This window comes from Pinus tabuliformis, chromosome 1_1, assembly GCF_031772625.1.
Source record: "Pinus tabuliformis cultivar Carrire ecotype Pingquan chromosome 1_1, CPIR1, whole genome shotgun sequence".
Taxonomy (NCBI): domain Eukaryota; kingdom Viridiplantae; phylum Streptophyta; class Pinopsida; order Pinales; family Pinaceae; genus Pinus; species Pinus tabuliformis.
The window spans coordinates 922763770-922788058 of NC_142297.1; the positions used below are offsets into that span (position 1 = coordinate 922763770).

Consider the following 24289-nt stretch of genomic DNA (forward strand, 5'->3'; position numbering starts at 1 on the left):
AACAAGTCCATTTTAACAAGTCAGTGTGCTATGCAAAAACACTGAAACCCAATAAAGAAATCCACAAAAGACCAAGCTAAATCACCACAATGAAATGTTAAAACTTCAAGCCTAGAAAAATACCAGAGTACTTTATTCAAATTCATAGCACCAGTATGCCTGATTCTATATATAAACCTAGCCCAGAGGAACAGAGTCTTCAATAGTCTCAAGTAGTAGAAGAAACTGCAAATTTTCCAAACCTAGAATCTCCCTACAAAACTCTTATTCCTAAACAGAAAATCAGACTTAACCAAAATCTACAAAAAAAATGTTAACCAAACACATTCAAATGTGTGAGCATGTAAAGTCAACACAACAACTAAGGTGAAAAATTTGCAAAACAGCCAAATCAAAACGTTGATAGTCATCATACACCCATACGGTAATGAATACAAGTGAATAACAACTCATTCCAAAAATCTTCAATCTAGAGCAACCCAACACGTAAATTTTTGTTTCCGTCACAACCCAATACAGGAATGCATAATTTTGTGATTTTTTTCTTTCACGTTTTACTAAAATAAGTTCAAATCAATGTTTGCGATGACCAAGAAAGCTCAAGCCAGACTTGGAGTGCAAGCCAAGGAAGAGGCAAGGGAAGAGGAATGATGTGGCGTGGGACAATGTCAAGGGGTAGCCGGGGAATGGCAGGATCAAGGGCTTTGGGCTTTCATCCAGGTATGGTTTCTGGTGATAATTTTGGCTTTGACAGGATTGGAATGGGCCCTGTGGATGGGTTTGCAATGCCAGATATGTTTACTACTCCAGCGAGTCAAGGCAGAGGATTTCCTCCTTATGGCCAACCAGGTCCCAGATTTGGCCCAGCTTCAGGGATCAATAAGAATTATCAATTCCCTAAACCCTTGGAAAGCAAAGTGGCATATAGAAGCTCCTTCCATGTATCAAGGATGCCTGGTAAACACTAATGGCTACAATCTGCAAACTGCTCAGGATGCTTCTTCTCATCACTAGTAACGGTACTACTGTAAATTGAAGGGTGACCATCTTTGCGAAATTGGGATAGTCCTGTGATATCCAGCAGAGTAACAGGAAAAATCATAGTCCCTATAACTTCCTTCACTATGGGCACCTGAGGAATCACTGGAGGCGAGTATCCTTCAAATTGCACTGGTTCAGTCTGACCATAGCATTTATGCCCGTTCTTCTGATTCCAATAAATTGGGCTGCACATTTACATCAATTTTATGAGGAAAACCATTTCGTATACCTAAAATAAGAGCCATAGCTACTTGAATAGATTTCATGAATATCTTGGAATTTGATCTATCATAAGAACAGTTATATTTTTTTAAAGCTTAAACTTCCAATTCCAAAATATTCATGAAAACTGCAATCCACATCAAAAATGCCCTATAATATATACAATGTGTGTTTGTATAAAGATTTACCTGTAATGTGTAGGGGACGAGGTGCTAAAGAAGACAAGTGATTTTTTGGGATCGATATTTGCAGGTATCCAGTTTGCCCACGTCGTCAATGCCCTCTTGTAAGCCACAAGTGGATCCATGTTTGTGTAAAGCTGATTGTTAGCCATGATTAGGTCCCATCTGTCCAACCACATTCCAAACTATTACATTTTTAATATCATTTACAACACTAAATTTGGCTGCCCCTTGTTGAAAATTTTAATCAGAAAGTTCAGAGTTTTGATACTTCCCACCTTTGATCTTGCCACCAATGGGATGACTCAAAAACTAATACATCATCTCCTTTCCAGTAAACACCATTGTCCGCACGAGTGTCTAGATTGAGAATTCTCTGGTTCCGACCGTTATTGTGCAGATCAACCAGAAGTGGAGCCCAGAAAAACTCCACAGAAGCATCATAATCCTTTTCAGAGAAAGAAGATTGTAAGACTTCATTACTCACCATATAATCAAATGCACAACTATCCATGGAAACTACATTTATCAGCTTACCAGGGCCTTGAATATTGAAGCTTGTTGACTAACAGTTTTCTTATTGCTAGGAATCACTGCTTGAAGCATGCAGACCATGGATTCCCATTGGTTTTGACTTATTGAGTCTCCAACAAACATTAATCGCTTTCCTCTTAACCGCTCTAGCAGATTTTTGGCATTGAAACTGAAACACCATATACAGAAAAGTCCAAATCCTTTTATTCTCATATACAATATCACCCTGTTTTTTATCCATTTATTTTCATATGCAATATCACCCTGTTTTTTTGCATTTCATTTTCTTTTAGCATAAATGCAATGCAAAAGAGAACATACTTCTAAGTAGGCTAATTTGTTTGCATTTTTATTTGCGGGGTTTATTTTGATTTCTGAAATATTTTGGAATAGAAATGATTGAGGTAAAAAACTGATATTTTTTATTTTGGAATGGGATAAATAAGAGGAGATGTAGCACCGAAACTTTTGGCAATCCCCATAGACCCTTTGGAATTTCTCCACTAAACTTATTGTTTGCCAGTCTAAATTGAAGAAGACTTGTACAATTCCCATATACCTCTGATATGCTACCATTTAGCCTATTGTTGATCACATTATAATTTGAAGCTTTCCCCCATTACAGAGCTGGGTTGGCAATGGCCCACTTAACTGGTTTTCAGATAAATCCAAAACCTCAAACTGGTTCTTGCTTCCAAGCTTCTGAGGAAATTGCCCAGTGAGCGAATTGCGAAACAATTTCAGAGTTTTCAACAAGGTCAGCTCAGCAATCCCTGGAGGAATCTCGCCGGAGAATCTATTTTCAAACAAATTCAAAGATTTTAGCCTAGTTAAATTGCCTAAACCCTTTGGAAGTATTCCTGAGAGCATATTATCCGAAGCATCTAAAAATTCCAATGCCATCGTACCAATATTCTTAAGAATCTCACCCTCAAGTTTATTCTGGTAAAGCTGCAAATTAACCAACTTTCGAAGCCTATTGAAATTATGAAAATCTATTACAGTCAATTTGTAGGTTAGATAAATTTCTAGCATTGCCAATATCTTTAGAAATGCTTCCTTCAAAGCTGTTAGAACTGAGATGTAGCACCGAAACTCTTGGCAATCCCCCTAGACCCTTTGGAATTTCTCCACTGAACTTATTGTTTGCCAGTCTAAACCGAAGAAGACTTGTACAATTCCCATATACCTCTGATATGCTACCATTTAGCCTATTGTTGATCACTACTAGAATTTGAAGCTTTCCCCCATTACAGAGCTGGGTTGGCAATGGCCCACTTAACTGGTTTTCAGATAAATCCAAAACCTCAAACTGGGTCTTGCTTCCAAGCTTCTGAGGAATTTGCCTAGTGAACGAATTGCGAAACAATTTCAGAGTTTTCAACAAGGTCAGCTCAGCAATCCCTGCAGTAATCTCGCCGGACAATCTATTTTCAAACAAATTCAAAGATTTTAGCCTAGTTAAATTGCCTAAACCCTTTGGAAGTATTCCTGAGAGCATATTATCTGAAGCATCTAAAAATTCCAATGCCATCGTACGAATATTCTTAGGAATCTCACCCTCAAGTTTATTCTGGTAAAGCTGCAAACTAACCAACTTTCGAATCCTGTTGAAATTACGAGGCCAAGGCCCTGTTAGATTATTCTTAGATACATCCAGAAGCTGAAGTTCCCTCAAATCCCCAATAGAAACAGGAATCCTCCCCTGTAAATTACACTCCATCAGCCACAGATTCTGCAGCTTAGTCAATTTCCCAATCTCCACAGGAATAGGACCACTTTCAAACGGATTAAGGGCCAGATTCAGCTCCAGCAAGTTTGTCAGATTGCCTAGAAATCCAAGAATAGTCCCACCCAACAAATTGGAAAAGAGATTAAGTATCTGCAACTTCCTCAACTGGCCGAAGGCAGGGGGAATGGGCTCAGTAAAATTATTGCCTGAAAAATCCAAGAGTTCCAGGTTGGGCATCTCTGATACAAAGCTGGGAAGAGAGCCTACTAGATAATTCTGAGACAAATCCAAGCGCGTCAGATTAGTACAGTCGGCGAGATCCTTTGGGACTTCCCCCTTGATTTCATTGTTGGCAAATGAGAGGACTGTGAGATATCTCAGGCTGCAGACTTTTGATGGAAACGGCCCTGCGACCAGAAAATTGTCAAATTCTAATCTCACAACGTGCCCTTCTCTGTCACAGTGGATGCCATTGAAGGCACATGGAGAATCGCTGCTAACTTTAAACTGCCTTCTCAGTAATTTGTAACGTTTTGTTCAGGGATTACAGGAATTTGTAACAAATTTGCAGATATTTTTGCCGGCTTCATGTAGTGGGTGAAGATTCGAGACCGCCATCATTATGGAGAAAGGCGTTGGCATAACAGTTTTCCGTTGAGGTTTTGCGAGACCCGGGCAATAGAACTCGCGCCAGCTACAAAGATTCTCGGTTGAGACCATGACAAGTAATTGAAGGAGACGCTGAATGCCTGCTGAGACAAAAGGACGACGAAAGTCTCTTTCAAAGGAAGGCCTATCGGCCTAATTATATTAAGTAATATGTTTTTTTAAAGAATAAATAGTTTAATACCTGCGATCTGCCCCTCTAGTATAAAGTATAAAAATATTTATACTAGATAGGCAGATTGTAGGTATTAAAGTATTCACGTATTGTAATTTAAAGTTAAAAAATGTAAATTGAAAAGAAAATCTAATGAACTTAGTATGAGAGGATTTTTTTTTAATTTTATAATAATAAAAAATATAAATAATAATATACAATATATAAAAGTTACTATGTATAGATATTATGTATAGATATTATAATTTAGTTTAGATTCATTTTAACTTAGATATAGTAAAAAACAAATTTTTCGTTTACATTCAAAATATTAATTTTAACACTTAATATATCAAGAATTAAAAGTAAATCTCGACTTATATATTAATAATTTATTTTTATTTTTTAAAAATATGTTACTCTTTTACAAAAGTATGAATAAGTTCAATGGCATATTCGATATTCTAACCCACCGTGGTGTACCAAATTTACTATATTATATTATCTTCGTATTATATTTAACACACATAATATAATACTCAAATAATTGGGTATCGGATTATGATATTATAATTTTAATCGATTTTTACTGAAAATATTTTCGTGAAATAATATGTTTGAAAAATAATTCATGTTTTAGTTTTATTTATTAAAAACATATTATATATAAAGATAATATATATATATATATATATATATATATATATAAAAAGATAATATATATATATATATATATATATATATATATATTATATATATAAACATAATATATATATATATATATAATAAATTATTATAATTAGAATTATATTTATATAAAGAAAATGAGAGTAGATTCCAAAATTGATTCGATACGCTAAAGTTAGAGACACCAATTTCTCCGTTTAGATACATGCAATTATGTGCATAATTGAAGTGGCATAAGGGCGAATTTGAAGTGGTTAAGGGAAAATTCATTAAGCTTATCTCCAGGTAGTAGGTTGGTCGCTAAATTATTAAATTAAAATTAAAAAGAAATATTAATATAAATAGTGTGAGAAATATATGTATATATTTAAATAATTTTAAATTAAAATTTAAAAAAAAAATATATTAGTATAAATAGTATAAGAATATATGTATAAATTTAAATATTTTTTTATATTTTTAATATTATAGTAAGTAAATTTTATTTTGGATATTTTTTAATAATTAAATAATAAATTAAAATATAATAAATAAATTTGATTTGTTAAATGATAAAATGTTCATATTGATTTAGAATATGATTGGGCCTGGAGTATGCCCTAAAACTGCTTCTGCTTGGCTAAGAGCTCGTCTTCCTCGGACGTAAGGAAACAGGTTAACGGCCCAAGACCCAGAGGCATCTGGCAGGAGTGAAAGCCTGCTCCCTTACGGACCACCAGCGGGTTATTTCAGGTGGCGTGGTTTTCCTTGATAACAGTGATGTGTCAACTGACATTCGCGGATAGCAGCCAGAGATGGCTGTCCTCACTGTTGGTTTGACAAACTGAGTTTGATAGGTTTTTCCACCTTTTGAAAAAAAAAAAAAAAGGAAAAGAAAAGAAAAAAAGAATATGATACCGTTTTGTATATTATTTAAAGTAATATTTTATATATAAATATCTGGGAAAAAAATATATATATTTCAAAAAATATTTAAAATATATAAATATAATTATGGTAGATTAAATATTTTTTTTATAAATGAAGATTAATATAATAGAATAAATAATATTTAACAAAATTATTTTAAATATTATTATGAGTTTCTTTTTATTACATGTAGGTAAGGTTTAGTCTTAGTGGTTGTTGCACATTATTTTTTTATAAGAATAATGTTTTCATAGTCACATCCATCAATTGTGTTTTCCCACCCCTCCTCATGCTTGCAACCTTATTTATTTGTCTCTTTGTGACCTACCAATGCCCAAATCAATCTTTTTCTCACTCTCTTTTGGTGTTCAAATCTACTTCTATTTCCATTCAGATTGGCTTTGATGTTGATGAGGAAGTTAATTTTCTTACATCTAGGGGTTTGATTTTCCATTTTTTTGGTTGTTGGCCATCGCTGGGAGATCTTCATCCAAGATCGCAAAATATTGTATTCTAGTGATAAAAGAAAGGTTTTCATCCATCCTTATGATAAGGGATTTTTACTACAGGGTTTGATAGTGCTAAATATAGGATTGTTATCCTTAATTCAAAATTGTGGTTTTGGGGCAATGTCAACATGTGCATAAACCCTTAGTTTCCCTCTTTCAATTCTTTGATAGAGGTACTAACCACAACTCATTTTCTTGTGAGGCTTATAAATATTCCACTACATCTTTGGGGGTTACCCTCTCTTCAAGCCATTGGGTTCACTCTAGGAAAGTTTCATTTTGTATCTCATGAAATTCAAAGGCATGGTATTGCAACATATGTAAGAATTTGTTTGGAAATGGATTTTAGCATATGGATCCTCGCCAAAATTATTTTGATTGGTAAAGAGTTTACCTAGATTCATAAATTATACTATGAAAGAGCCATGAGTTTCCTTCCATTGTAGGGATTATTTTGAAATAGTTCATGCTTAAGAAAAGTAAAAAGAAGCAACAAAAATTAACCTTGGGATTTGGCTCTTCAAATGATCACCAGATAATCTCCTAAGATAAATCTCCACCATCACATGACTCCACTTTCATAAGAAAATCAACAAAAACATGTTTCTCAAAGCTTGAAGATAGAAGATCTGGTCCCACAAGACTCAAGGCAAGAAACTCATGGATAGGCATGTCCTCTGCCAATGACAAGTTCAGCAGATCAAAATGATGAAGCCAAATCTCTAGAGCAAGAAGAAATTTTAGTTCAATATATTCTAGGAATGGAAGAATTAGCATTCACCTACATTAAAAAGAAAAAATATGTGTGAAAAATAATGAAGAAGAAGAAATATCCTCAAGAATCCTAACCAATAAGGACTAGAAGTGGATCCCAAAAACAAATTTAATCATTATTGATTTTACATATTGTTATGAAATTGTGAGGTTACACTCATGTAAGAAATACTCCAATATAACCATTTTGAATATTTGACAAGATAAGTCAATTATATTCTTCTTTGACATATTGACAATTTTTTATTTAGATCTACTTGTCTCAAATTTTAACAAACAATTTTCAATGCAACAAACATATTCTAATTCTATATTTTTCTTAATATAAAATTCAAAATTATTATTTAAAAAAAAAAATCTTTATTTTTTTAAATATTATATAATTTTTCCTATTAAAAAAATAATTTAAAATATTTTTTTATTCACATAACAAAATATCAATTAAAATTATTTAAATAAATAAACAATAGTTAAAATATATATCCTACTGTCCAAAAATAAGATACATCATTATGGTTAATTAATGGTAACAACATGTCATATGTCTATGTAGTGAATATCTAAAGTACAAGGATTCAAATGTCACTTTGCATGGTAAAACCTACAATGTAATTTCTACCGTTTATATAATATCATTCAAAAAGAAAAAAAACTTCTTTATTTTCTATATGAATTAGGTATGGATATTATCTTAATTTTTATTTCTATTCAAAATATGCAAAATATTTTCTATAAAACACCTTAATGAAAGAAAAAATTTTAATTGTATAATTATGAATAAACTTTATATTAAAAAGTTGAAATAAACTATGTAATCTAGTCTAGATGCATATCTTTCTAATACTAAGTTTATTCTTTTTAATTATAAAATACAATATGTGAATATTTCACCTAAACTACATAGTGTCAAGTGAATTGAATCAATGACCTCTCAACAGAAAAAGTGCTTTAACTATGGGAATTAGACCAATTAAGCTAACCCTTGAAACTCCCTAATATTTATTTTTTATAAATTACTATATCAAAATTTGTAAACTTAATATAATAGAGTAATGTAGTAAAAATAAAATAATGTGGTAAAGAGTTTATATTTTAAATTTTAATGGCTCTATTAATATCTATAAAACTCTTTGAAAACACTAATAACCTAAACAAAATAATATTATAAAATCTTATTTACATTAATAATTAAAAAAAAATCTCACTCTTGAAATATATCTATATCTATATCTATATCTATCTATCTATCTATCTATATATATATATATATATATATATATATATATATATATATATATAAATTCAAGTTACATTGTAGCCAACAAAATTAAGTCAATTAGAAAAACATATAAAAATATAAAAATGTTTAACTTTAAATTTTCTTCACATACAGAATGAGTCATTATCCATTTGAATTCAACCATAATAACGATTGATTTAAAACTTGATTATACGCCTAGATGTATGCTCCAAAAAAATAAATAGTCATTATTTATGAAGCATTATTGAAGTTGATCTATTTTATTTTTGGATAAAGTGAAACAAAACACACAAACTAAACCCAAAATATAATTTCAGAATATTTCCAAAATTGAACCATAAAACCTACTCCAAATATGCCCAAAATTTTGGGAGAAGAGAATTATAAATAGAGTAAAAAAAATCGGTGAAAAACTGAAATAATGTGGTAAAGAGTTTATATTTTAAAGTTTAATGACTCTATTAATATCTATAAAACTCTTTGAAAACATTAAAAACCTAAACATAACAATATTATAATATCTTATTTACATTAATAATTAAATAATTAATTTTCCGACTTTTAAATTTGACATTTAAATTTATAAATTTTTCATGAGTTATAGTTCAAAATTGAGTCAATTATAAAAACATATATAAAGATAAAAATGTTTAACCTTAATTTTTTTGTAACATTGTTCATATATCAATAACACTACATAATTAATGGTTAAAATTTTGAATGCAAACATAGTCATCATTGATTCAAAACCTGATTATAAGCATAGATGCGTGGTCAAAAAAATAAATAATTACTTATGATGCACTACTGAAGTCGTTCTATTGGGTAAAGTGAAACAATACACACATAAACTAAACTCAAATAGCCAACCCGCATATATGCCCAAAACTAAACCCTAAATCTTATTCCAAATATGCCCAAAGATCTCGAAGAAATTTATAGGTATAAATTAACCCTAATTTATAGGTATAAATTATATATTATAATAAATGTTTTATATAATGTAAATTATAAAATATTATATTAAGAGACATATTATCACCAACCCTAATCAATGTATTTCTCTTTAACCTTAACAAATACATATAAATGATGTTAAAAATGTTATAAATAAATTATAAAATAATATATTAAGAAATGTATTGTTACTTTAAATCAAACTTAAAGTGTTTTAAACATGACCTGTAGTTATAAATTATATATTATAATAAATGTTGTGTACGTTAAATTAAATTAGTTTAAGCGTAAGAAACTTGTAAATAATAAATTATTATATTAAGAATTTTTTTTGTTACATTACACCTACACATCTCCCCTATTCTAAGATTTTCTTTACTGAATGATCATGGATAAGAGTTGGTTTTCTTTTAATATAAGGAAAAAGGTTCTTTCCCTTTTCAACCACGACCAAGTAATTTCAAGTGGCATTACTTTCCTCAAATAATAGTGATAAGTTAGCTTGCATTTACAGAAAGCAATTACTAATGAATGTCTTTATTGATGGTTTGACAACAAAATTATGATATACTTTTCCACTGTGTATAAAAAATGGAACATAGTTAGTAATGAATGTCATCATTGAATTGTTTGACAACTAAGTTATGAAATAGTTTTCCACTGTGTATAAAAAATGGAACATGGCTATTACTTGTTAGATTAAAGTAGATTTTTTTTATTGTTAGAATATATACATAATTTATATTAAATTTGTAAAGTTTTTAAAAAATTAATAAAAATATTTGATATTAGGAATAAAAATAATAATGAAAATTTTTTGGGAAGAAATTTATTAATTTTTTTAACTATATAATAGAATAAATTAATCTTTATTTTTTTAATATTTTATTATTATTATTATAAAGATATCTTAAATTAAAAAACAATATTTAAATGATAAAAGAAATTGTCATAGTCTAACTAGCCGGAGGAATTGCTCGGAAAGTTATGGAGATTCCGGTTATATTTAGAGAAAATCTGGAAAGGATTTTTGTAAATCCAAGTTATAGTTGTTAAACTTCAAAATTTTAGGTGTCTTAAACGTTTTTGATGGTGCTGACTCTATTTCAGCCATCAAAAACACGATTCAAACACTACCTCTACAAGATTTTCTGAACGTTTTTTTGCGTCCGGAGACAATTCCTCTGCCTCAGTAAACGACTTAGATTAAAAAATAAAACTTAATTAAAAATAATAATAATAAATAAAACTTTTTTCCAATTATGAATTTGACATTGACATTGAAATTCTACAATGTTTTATATAAAATTTGACATTGAAATTCTACAATGTTTTATATAAAAAAAAATGTTTTGAATTAAATATAGAAATAGAATATTCTGTTAGGAAATACATTAATTTTATAGTAGACTTCATAAGAAAGATATTTGTCATCGTAAATTTTAAACATTAATAGTAACCTTATATATTTAATTATGTAATATTTTACTAAGTTTTATTTTTTTGAGAAGACTGCATAGAAATTATTCATACAATTACTTTCACAAAAATTACCTTTATAAAAATTTCAAATATTAATACTAAAATTATATATTTAGTTATCGAAAAATTTTGTTTAGAAATTTAAAACATTAATACTAAAATTATATTTAATTATCTATTATTTTATCTAAATACAAGTTTATAAGTTCTATCTACAAATTCTATATTTTATAAGAGAAATGGTATAGAAATTATTCTTACACTGATTTATAACCAGATATTTATAATAAATTAAGGTAATATTCTCATCAGAGAAAACTTTAATTCCAAAACAACAAGTAACCTAAAATCCTAAATGATGTCTCCTCATCCTAATCACTTATGGTTGGTTTTAGTGTGTATATATGAAACATAATCTGATTTTTTTTATTAGGAAACTTGATTGATTCTAAATATCTCTATATATCCAAGGAAAAAAAAAATTGATACCATTAACCAAACTCAAATTATAATCTTTAATTGACTTTAAATTCCAACATATATTATTATTTTATTGAAGGAATATTTAATAATGAAAAGAAATTAATCTCAAACAAGATAAAAATGATATAAACGATAAAAGAATTTAAAATATTGATCAAATTCTTATAATAACCTTTTTTTTATAAAAAATACTTAATTTAAAAATAAAAAATTAAATGACTAATTCTGGGTATAATAAAGAATGTAAAATTTCTAGAAAATAAATAAAAAAGCATCCATAAACTCCTAAAGGATAGAGAAGATAACTAGATACAAAGCTTTAATTAAAAGAAGGAAGATAACTAATTACATAACCCTAATTAAAAAAGGAGGAAGGGAAAATATACTTTAGAAATGGAAATTAAAAAGGAGGAAGAAAAAATATACTTTAGAAATGGAAAGCAAGAGAAGATTTTACAAATTTCTAACTTCAATCCTAGAAACTTTTGGAGGAAAATTATAACTCAAAAAAACAAATAAAATAATATGATTGTCACATTTGTATCTTAAGAAACTTTATGAATTACTTAATATCATGGGCAATATTCAAACCCTTATTACAAAGAAAGAGGTTTTCACTTTGGAACACATAATATTTGGAATTAAGCAACTTGCAAAAGGGAAATTTAAAAACATTGAAGGCTATCAACGGAAATCCTAAAAATTAGAGGACTTTTCCTTATTCTTCAAATTTACAAGCTCTTCAATTTGGAAGTTAAGTAGGGTTTCCCTCAACCATAGATGAAAAGCCTTGTTGTCCCTATATTTTAAGGAAGGATAAAAACAACTTCTCAAATTACAAGGGCATCGTGATTATGCCCCTTGCACAAAAGTTATATAGAATTGTTTTGAAAAAGAAAATTAACATATGATTATAAAGCCATGGAAAAAGGGTTAAAGGGTATGGAAATTTTAGAATTTATCATTAAGTTATCGACCTCCTAGTTACATTTAACATCATTGGAAATGAATACTGTAATAATAAAATCAATCTCTTGTGTCATTTCTTACTTTAGGAAAGCTTTTGGCATGGCCCCTAAACATAATATTTGCAATATATTTGAATATTTAGAGGTTCTTTTTGAGTTGATATTTATTGTATAAAGTTGTACAAAAATGTTATTACTAAGTCCAAAAGAACTACGGGTTTTCTAGAAGAAATTAATTGTAATATAGGATTTAAGAAAGGTTGTCTCCTATCCCCTACCACTTTTGGAATTTACACTCCAAAAATGTTATTACTAAGTCCAAAAGAACTACGGGTTTTCTAGAAGAAATTAATTATAATATAGGATTTAAGAAAGGTTGTCTCCTATCCCCTACCACTTTTGGAATTTACACTCACGACATGTTAAAGGCACACTTAAAAGAAGTAGGTTGTATTGGCACTACTTTAGTTGGAGTAATCATCATATTTTCTCTACTAGCGATATTGTCCTTATCAAAAAATTGCCATATCATTCTTTATAAACAATTCAAAATTCTAGCACAAGTATGCTAATAAACACTATTAAAACAAAAATTGTGACAATAAAAATAAAAAATATTTCTTACACTAATTTTTTATACGACAATAACAACTAGATGAAATTACCTCATAAGAATATCTCAAACTCAATCTTCATCATAATCTTAACTAAAACTATAACATTGAGAAGGATTAATGAATGGAGGAAATATTATATTGGTCTTAGAAATAGTAGTAGATCACTGAATATGAAAGGAACTCTTCATTGGGTTCCTTGCCATTCTCGTCATCTTATATGGATATGAAATTTGCGGCTACAACATATTTAGATAAATATGGAGGAATTTCAAGAAAATTTAGAAGCATTTTATAATGTATGATCTTAAAATTAAAAATAATAAACCCTATACTACCCTCCTTATAGATGGATGTATTTTATTTTTCCCATGTCATGTTGGGTTTGTGGGATTGGTCATGTAAATTGAGTGTTAGCAACCAATCGTTTAGTAGGGCTTGCTCAGGTTGGTAAATGCCAAGAGGCATCAAAACACATACCTCATGAGACATCTCACATTTCCAAGATTAAAAAAATAATAAGAATTAACTAAATTATTATTATTACTATTATTATTATTATAAAAATAATTAATATATGGGTTAAATATATGCATTCAAAAAAAATATAATAAGATTCTTAATCATGAACATTCAACCCCATTTTATCATGGAGATTGTTAAATTATAAATAGGCTTTGTTACAATATCACGTGCCAATACCATGGCTTACTAATACCACATGCCCAAAAAGCCATAACTCATGCTCATATTCAAAAGACATTTCTTTTTAATCAATCAATTTAATTAAAAGCACAAAAAATACATCAATACTTTTGAGATAAATCTCAACCTTTGATTTGTGAATACTACTAAGAAGATTCTAGAATATTACATGGAGTTCAATCCCTACCCTCCACCTAATAACTATCGATAATTAAATTAAAATTATAGAATCGATATTCCAAAATGAACATGTCTATCCATGTAATTAATGTATGATAAGCACATGTAAAATAAGTGGTCTGGGAAGATTTCTTCAAACTCTAGCCAAATTCACTTATAGCTTAAGAGGAGCTAGCCTAAAGATGCCAAACTTTGTCTAAATCATTGAAAAATAGAAAAGGCGATCACCTTGCAAAGTATTGATAACATTAAAAAAATTATCACAACCAAATTTAAGGAGGAATTGTTGTATAGTGAAAAAAGAAAGTAAAGAGAAAAGTAAGAGGTCACTCCAATCTAAAATATTAAAAGAATATTTTAATTATAACTAGCATATAGATAAGAAAATAATTTTTTTTATTATGTTTAGAAAGTCACGGAAAAGAGTTAAAGGACAAACATGCTCTTTAGAATCTATCATTCAATCTTGGCCCACCTAGTTACACTTTAGTAAATCTTTTGACATGCAATGCCTAAAAATGAACTTTGAAATATATTTGAAGATTTAAATATTCCTTTGAGAATGTTATTGTTAAGTTCAAGAACACTTAAGGTTGGTTGAAAAAGAAAATTGTCATATAGGAATTAAGCAAGGTTGTTTCTTATCCCCTACCAATTTTGGAATATGCATTTACAAGTTAAATGCATGATTGTTGTCCTATTTTCAGACAATATGTAGGGTACTACTTATCGTGAAGTAAGGATCACAACTATCCTATTGTATAGAGTTTTGTTAGCCCCATGAGATCTCAAACTCAACTCCAAACCCTAGGAGCTCAGACAAGGTGGAAGAGCACAAATCAGTGTCCTAGATTAGCAGGAACCCCTACCCAGGAGTGTAACATCCATCGGTCCAAGCTACTATGTGAAGACCAAGAACTTCCCTTTCAGAAAATCTTAGTGAGCATGTCTGCAATTTGCTCATTAATTTATAAATGACGGAGTCTCATGGCTCCTCTCTGCACCATGTCACATATGTAATGATATCTAATATCAATATGCTTGGAATTTTCAAGGAACACATGGTTCTCTTCCAATCGAATCCCAATCTTAATATTGCAATATATCAATGTTGTATCGAGGACCTACTTAAACAACTCTCCAAAGAGCTTCCTCAACCAAAGTGCCTCATAGCTAACCATGCTAGCCACAATATACTTTGCCTTTATCGTACTCAAAGATATAAACATCTCCTTCCTGCTCATCTAAGATATCATGGTAGATCCCAAGCTAAAACAACACCCAAATGTGCTCTTCGTATCAATAATGTTTACAACCATGTTATCATCAGTGTATCCATGCAGTCGTACATCTCCTACAGTATATATCAGACTAAGATTGATCATCCTATGAAAATATCTCAAAATATGCTTGGCGACAACCTAATGTGCATAAAGTAGCTCTATCATGAATTAACTCAAGGTATTCATTGCAAAACATATGTCCAGACGAGTGTTCACAACAAAAATCAATGCTCCAATCAATTGACAATACTCTGAAGGGTTGGCCAAGTTGGGTCTAGGAGCATATTCGCATAACTTCTTGAAATTAATCTCCATCAGGGTGGCCAAGGACTTGCATTTTGTCATTCCAAATCTCTTTAATAACTTCATTACATTATTTCATTGAGAAAGGAAAAAATTTTCTGGTCTCTTCCAGAATTCTAATCTCAAAAACTAATCCATCATGTCAAGATCCTTCATTTCAATCTCAAAGACCAACTCCCTCTTACACTCAATCATCAGAGGTTCACTACATGTGAAGAATATATTGTCAACATATAAAACCAAAATTAAAGGGATACCTTGAACCACCTTGAAGTAGAGGTTGGAGTCAATGTTGCTTCTTGTGAATCTATGATTTACCATGTAACTATTAATGTGAGAATACCAGGCTCGGGTAGCTTTCTTCAAGCCATATAATGGTTTCTTCAATCTGCAAACATGAGTTTTCCTATCCTTTACTTCAAATCCCTGAGGTTTTTCAACATATACTTCTTCCTGTAGCATTCCATGAAAAAATGTCGTCTTTACATCCAGTTATTGAAGGTTCCATCCTTGACTAGCAGCAAGGGAAACAATCGATTTAGTAGTGGTGTAATGGGAAACTGGTGCAAATATATCATCATAGTATTCTCCCTCTTTTTGGGAGAATCCTCTAGCCACGAACCTCGCTTTATACTTTTAAATGCTTCCATCAACTCCATGTTTGATATTGTACAACCATTTCAAAGTTACGATGGATTTTCCTTTCGGCCTTTGAACAATATCCCATACATCATCCTTCACAATGGATTCATATTCTTCTATCATAGCATCCTTCCAAGCCTGTTCTTTCACTTCTTCTTCAAATGTGGAAGGCTCAACTTGGATCATAGTGCTCATAGTTACAACATAACCTTGGTACCTGCATGGCTTCTCTCTTTATCTAAAGGTCCTCTTGGGAGGAACATGTCTCTCAACATCCTATAAAGTGTCGCAAAGCCATAATGGTTTCTTCCTAGTAAGGGGGTTGCTTGAAGGAGAGTCCAAGGGATCCATAGGCTCCATAGGATGATCAACAATATCCTTCTTAGATTTTGGCACAAAAGTACCTTCTAATATGTCCATATCATCCTCTTTCTTTGGTGGAGGAAGAGGAAGGTCTCTAGCTTTTCCAAGGGTAACATCTTCATTAAAGGTCACATCCCTGCTAAAATCAATATTTCTTTGACCATAAATATATATACTAAATGCTTTATAATTTTCATAATACCCACAAATGTACCTTTCTTTCTAGTGGCTTCCAACTTGTTCCTCTTATCCTTTGGCACATGAAAGTATACGGGGTAGCCAAATATCCTAAGATGACCAATATATGTCTTTTTACCTGTAAACATTTCTTTGGGAGTCTTGTTGTCTAAAGATTGATGAGAAACCCGATTTTGTACATAGAATATAGTATTTGTTTCTTTTCCCCAAAGGAACTTTGGTAAATTTTGATCATGTAGCATAGCTTTGGAAACCTCCACAATAGACTTGTTATTTCTTTCAACCACTCAATTTTGTTCAAGATTGTAGGGTACAATAGTTTACTTCTTAATACCTTCATTCTTGCAAAATTTCATGAAATAATTTGAAATGTACTCACCACCATTGTTGAAACTAAAGACCTTGATTTTCTTCTTTATTTGATTCTCTATCAGTGCCTTCAAGTCATTGAACATATCAAAGGCCTTGTCCTTGTGTTTCAAATAGTAGATCCATGTCTCCCTAGAGAAGTCATCGATGAATATGATATAAAAGAGATAACCACTTAGAGAATGCACTGGGATAGGTCCAAAAATGTTAGAATGAATAAGTTGAAGAATATCATTTGTCTTATTCCTACTATAGGGGAATGGTCCCCTTGTCTTCTTTCCACGTGCGCATGCTAGACATACTCCATCGTGACTTGCTTGAACATCAGGCATTCCAAAGACTAACTTCCTAAACTTTGGTGGGGCTTCATAATGTAGATGTGTCAACTTGTTGTGCCATAGCGCACTCTAGTGATTGGTGTCATGGACCATTTCTAGTAGAGGTATGCAATTAACTCCATACTCCTTCAACTCTAGATCCCAATGTGAATGCATCCTTCATACAAGATTCCCTAGGCCATGTGAGGATGTTACCTTTTATGAAAGATACTCTCATCCCTTTGTCATCAAATGCATAAATATATACTAGGTTCTTCTTTCATTCTGGAACATACATCACATCATGAAGAAAAATGAGTTCCTAAGAATACAAGTCAAATTTAACATAACCAAAACCTTTCACTTGATATGTAGAATTATCCTCAAGAACGATCTTCAAACTTGTGTCCCATTCTTTCAGATTGGAGAGGACTTCTTTATATCTAGAGAAGTGTCTAGAATCCACGCTATCTACCAACCAGCTATCATGCAAATTTGGAGGAGAAGACCTAGAAAGAGAGAAAATAAGAATATATTTACATTGACTATCAATTGCATTATTTTCATACCTAAAGTTTCTTGTTCTCTTTTGAGGAAGATAGCTTTCTTCTCGATCATCAGGAGTATCTCTTCTTCTTCTATCATATTTTTTTGTTTTATCATTGTACCTATTATTGTTGTAGCCTCGGTTGGATCTAGGAGCATCTCTCTTTCTCATACAGTCTCGGGCATAGTGACCATACTTGTGGCAATTGTAGCAGTCAACCTTATGACTATATTTTCACAACCTTCTCTTGGGTCCTTGGATTTGGGAGAATACTTTATTTATTTGGATATTTTCCCTTTACCTTTATTCTTCTTGCCTTGAGTAGAAAATGTAGAGGGCTCTCCTTCTTCACGCTTTTGAATTTTTCCTCTTTTAATCATCCTGATCTCTTCTCGTGTGCATTTATCAACAAGTTCATCAAATGATGGGAATACATTTTTGTTTCTTAGTGTAGTAATGAAGGTTTCCCAAATAGGAGGAAGACCTTGAAGAGTTACCAATACCAATTCCCTATCGTATACCTGCTCAACTGCAGCTATTTGCAATGGATTTCTTAAACGGGATACCCTAATGATATAAGATTGCATTGATTCTCCCTTGTTCAAATTTATTTCTTTGAGTTGATCCTTCAAAGAGAGGACATGATTCAAATTGTGGACCTCATACATCCCAACCATCTTGTCATACATATCCATAGATTCCTTCAAAATACCAACATAAACAAGAAAATGATCTTGTAAACCATCAATAATAATATTCTTAGATTTGAGATCATTTTTCTTATACTTGGTCTTGACAGCAACAGAATAATTTGTTGGAGCATTAGGTACCTTTCCTTGCACATATTCTAAGACATAGTTGTCATCCAATATGACTTCCAATCTGATTTTCCAAGAAGCAAAGTTAGATGAATAACCCAACTTCTAATTATCTTTGAAAGTAGGAGGTAAGCATCTTGACCAAACCCTAATAGGATTTTTCAACATCTTCCTCGAGTGATTTCTCTTTGATTCTTATCTCTTTGGTCTTGTCTTTAACTTAACTCTAATACCATGTTAATTTTACCACTGTTCTATGTTGTTACAATCACTTTAGCCCAATTATTATCTTTAATTAACAATCCTTCAAAACAATTTAATCTTTCAATGATTAATAGAAATTGTAGATAGGAGTGGAGCCATGGTGGATTCTCAGCTTCGATACAACGCAAGCAAGGGTTTCACCACTGCAGGAACTGTAGCCACTCACGAACTTGACCTCCTGGGCACGATCTCGACTAACAGCTCGCAGATCTTTCTGAGAAAACCAACCAAGGACCCTGGGATTCAAGGAAACCCTCGCTGATGCCGAAATGGAAGCTCACAATTTGGCCAGAGCATGGATCTCTCTTTTGATGGCCATTTTGGAGACTGGAAAGGCGAGATCTTCACAGTTGCAGGGCTCATTAGGGCCATCCACAAAGCTGCGCACCCGATTGATCCTCGGCAAACCGTCATTGCCCTCTGCGTGTATATCAACAACCACTAGACGGTAGCTGTAAAGGAGGCCGCGGAGGGTTTCAATTCAGATTTGAAATCACTGAACCTTGAGATAGCCAGGTTGCAGGAGGGTCACCTGAGCATTGGAAAGACCGGATCAAGAAAATTTCAACCGGGACAAGGAACAGAAGATCGCTTTGTCATACACAAGCAAAATGACAAAGGAATGGCAGTCAGGCAAGATTGGGAAGCACGTGAAAGGTTGAAGGCTATATGGCATGTTGTGTCTCTGTACTTTTTTGGACTAGTGAGGGTTAAGGCCATCAAGGGGGAAACGAGACTCAAGGCCGGGGTTTTTCTCGCCAAAAACACCAGGCAACAGGAGATACTGGCCTTCTTGATAAAAGAGGGTATTGGGCCTCTGGACAATGACCTCAGCGAGCTTGAATAGGGGATAACAAGGCATGGACATAATCCCAAGCTATGCGGTGCTCTTGGACAGACAGAGAAGACAAATCCAACAGATCGAGACCTAGACAAGGTCGATCCCCTAGGTATGGAGGAAGATATGAGGCAAATTTTTATTAGATCGATAGAAGGAAGACATTACTGCCTCTAGATCAGCAAGGGGACAAACATTCAAGAATTAAAAAGAGGAGATACAGAAAAAACTGGGAACCCAACAGAATACCAAAATCTGATATATACAAGACTCAGCCTATAGGACAATCACACGCTTCAGGACTATGGTGTCATCAAAGATTCAACTATCACACTAAATCTGAGACTGCGGGGCAGTTGCAAGGGAGCCAGTTCTAAAACTTTAGGCTCCTTTCGTGATGCAGTCAAGGGGAAGGAATAAATGCAGAACAAACTAGCAACAACACTAGAGCTACCAGGCCCCTACATCGTGGAATAGAAGCCTGAATCTCCAATGCTTATAGTATCCCTACCAGAGGTAACTGATCTATACACAGATTTAGCCCATAATGCTGTCATCTGTAGATTTAATGGTTACTGGCCAAAATCAGATGCACTACATCAATGGATCTTTGCCAACTAGTCATCTAACTGTGAAATTTACCTATGCCCAAAGGGGTTTTTCATAGTTAGATTCAACACAGAACAAGAACGAGAAAACATCATAAATCAAGGGCCTTGGTTTTGGGGCAATTCCGACCTCTTCATCACCCCTTGGTTTTCAAACTTCGATGCCAATACCATGGTAGTTTCAACAATGCCAGTGTGGGTAAGGCTACATAACCTCCCACTACATTTTTGGCATTGCAAAGTCTTAATAGCCATTTGGAACTCCTTAGGGAAGTTCCTAAAATCAGATGAAGACAGAGCTATTCAGGGAATCTTCACATTTGCCAGAATATGTGTAGAAGTGGATCTGAGTCAGGGGATACCAGATCACATCACACTGAATTTCAATAATTCGCTGTGGACACAACTGCTTGACTATGAAAACACAAATTTCAGATGCCGCGGATGCTTACAAGCAGGGCGCCTCCAATATGCTTGTCCACTGGGCTACCAGATCACATCACACTGAATTTCAATAATTCGCTGTGGACACAACTGCTTGACTATGAAAACACAACTTTCAGATGCCGCGGATGCTTGCAAACAGGGCACCTCCAATACGCCTGTCCACTGGCTAGGAAGGAGCCCAAAGGGAACAAGAAACAACAGAAAAAGCCCAAAGGTTGGCAGTATACCGAACCGCTGGAAGAAGAGGATTTGAAGGCAGAACCTACAGGCACACAAATGGAACAGGAAAACACACAGGAAGAGAATACCCGGGAGACTAACTTGGGGCAATACAATATGAAACAGCAACAAGTATCTCAACTGGAAGAAGGTGGCATCAAAAGACGACATGGTTCTGAAGGATCAGAATCTGACAAGGAACAACCAATGAATACAATGGAAAACCAGCTTGCCATTATTGCTCCCACTCCCGACACTGGTGGTTGGCGAAGAGTGGAGAAGAAGAAGGGCAGGAAAGCATAGGCCAGCTGGATCATTACTTTTTCTCTTTTCTTTGTTTTGTATTCTTTTGTTTCCTGGTTTCAAGAACAACTCATATGCATATGCTTTAAGCATCTACAAAATGTAATTTTCTTCATATGAATAAAATTACGACTTTTTTCTACAGGAAAAAAAATAGAAATTGTAGATAGAACAGTAAATGAAATGAACAACAAGAGACAAATAAGAGACACCGGATTTGATCAAAGACCAGGGAAAAACCCCACATGGGGGAAAACCCTTTCATATTCTTCTTCTTATTGGATTGTCATAAAATGTTCAACACAGAGAGAGTACAATATTTCAATTCTTCAATCATAAATCTATCCAGTGAAATCGATTGAAAAATATTTAATATATGATCCTAGAAATAATACTGATAAAAAATAAATTTCCCAACCTGTGGTCAAGTGTAGTTAACTTTCAAACAAAACCCTAGGTCCTAGCTACACGGAGAGAGTTATCATGTGTATGGCCGAAATGTTCTGGTCACACGCAGAGGCTTGTATGCATGCAAGTATAACCAAAAATGTCTTATGGTAACCCTCCGACTACATACCAAAACCCTAATTAATACATGCGAGCTTCAGACCCTGTAATTTCGGACTTGTACAAACCAATATCTGTGAACTAACTTCATACCTATGCTATCCAAATCAAAGAAGAGAGAAGAAGAAGATGTTTGATGATTATGTCCAAATAAGGGTCACTTGACTTGTAATTATAGCCATCCAAAGGTGTCCACTTTCTCTTTAGGGCCCACCTATCCTTTTGTGCACATGTGGTTTTCCATATTAAAAATATATTTATTCTCAACCAAATTAAATTCTTCCAAGGGCTAGAAGGGGTCTTTCTTGATGAGGAAGGATCTCTAAAGGACAAAATTTGTCCCTGAGCTTCCAAATTAACATTTGTTAAGATACATTTATAGTTAATTTACTAGTTGTTGTCTTCGAATAACACTCAGTGACGAAAGTATTGAGGGGATTAACATTAGTTAATATACGTTTATAGTTTATTTACTAATTTTTGTCTTCGAATAACACTTAGTGACAAAAGTATTGAGGGGTTCTTCGCAATGCATTATATTAGATATCATTTATTTGGATTCAACTGCATTAAGTAAGTCATTCATCTATGACCATTTCCATGAGAGGTAGTCGTAATTGACTAATTTCTCATGATTTTTTAATAGTCCACATAGCACTCATTGCATCAGGTGATGTTCACAAGGGTGAAGAAGTGAGATTGAAACTAGTGAAATGAATCACATAGCTTCAATCATCACTTCTGGGGCTTGTACTCGGTAACCAGGAGTTCCCAGGAGGTCACCCATTCCAGATCGCCTTTGACTCAAGCGTGCTTAACTGTGGAGTTTTCCCCACAATCAAGCCCACTTAGCTTGCTACCCCATTTTCAAAACCTTAGCAAGTATTGTGCCTCATGAACCATTCAAGCAGAGTTCCCTTCATTCTTTTGAATTTAAGTATTAACAAGTAACACTAAGGGAAGATCGACCGAATCCAATTACGTGCATTAACTTAAATCCAATATTATGTAAATATTTTGTTTGTGTTGTTTTTTACCAGTGACAACTAGCCTATTTTTGTTAAGAACTTATTGTAGAGCATAAAATAATTATGGATATTTATAGAGAGGAACAATAACTAGCAACAATCATAAACCATAAACACAAAAGTTTATCCAAGAAAACCCAAAATCCACAGAAAAACCCAACCCAATGAAATTTCATTAGCCTTGGCCAAAACCCTGGCCAACCAGGCCGAGTGAGCCTTCATCACTCACATCCCTAGCCTACATTACAATGAATTCTTCCCAGCCTTTTATAGAATCCATTACATGCAATACCATGGGAAATAATATCGTAGGTACATTATACCATGTGCGTAAAAACCACTGCTATTTACCTTGGTCAAATTTGACTCTATCCTTAGTCAAGTTTACCTAACACTTCCCCCCTTAAACTTGACTTGGGGCTTTCTTGACTAAATCCAGCCAAACTTGCTAAGTGAGACAATCCCACTCACTTTAGCCCTTACCCCGTTCAAAGTTTTTTACCCAGGGTATTTGTTAACCCGACATCTCCCCTATCACTTAGGTCTAACCCAAACTTTACCGGTGATTGACCCAGGGGTACACATGCCTTACCAAGTCTTACACCAGTATGCCCATTTACATGCAATAATTAACTCCCTTATAATAATAGTTTTTGTTGTTGTTGTTGTTGTTGTTTTCCATACATATCCTCTCACCTTGCTCTCGTTGAGCTCGCTGCTTGTAGCAATACCCTAGACATTTTTCCTTATGTTCTCATTGCAACTCTCACTACAAGTGAATCCAAGCAAAGACCATGTTACACCATTCCAGCGTTGTTTTCATGTTGTGCTACCTCTGCTGACTCCCTCACACAACGTATGCATCAACAATCTGCTTCCTTTTTACCACCTACAACGTAGCGAAAACTCCAACTACTTGGTGGCTAATCTATTTGAATCATTAATTCCAAAAAATCATCACATTGCTTGTTTGAAACCCCCAGGTCATGTATATCCACTACATATCCATACCCATATTACCCATCCACCAGGCCCATTAACCTTTGGGAATAGAAGCGTCGCTTTGAAGCCAACTTCGGGCTCTGATACCAATTGTTAAGAATTTACCGCAAAAC

At 32.9% G+C, this 24289-nt stretch overlaps 1 pseudogene across 1 annotated transcript; it reads right to left on the minus strand.

Moving 5' to 3' along the window:
• Positions 1-964: 964 nt before the first annotated feature.
• Positions 965-1789, minus strand: LOC149217445 (protein PMR5 pseudogene; annotated as a pseudogene). Its single transcript, XR_016250144.1, has 3 exons — positions 1724-1789; positions 1452-1610; positions 965-1226 (listed from the first exon to the last, which is right to left on the minus strand). The product of XR_016250144.1 is annotated as a protein PMR5 pseudogene (transcript).
• Positions 1790-24289: the final 22500 nt, after the last annotated feature.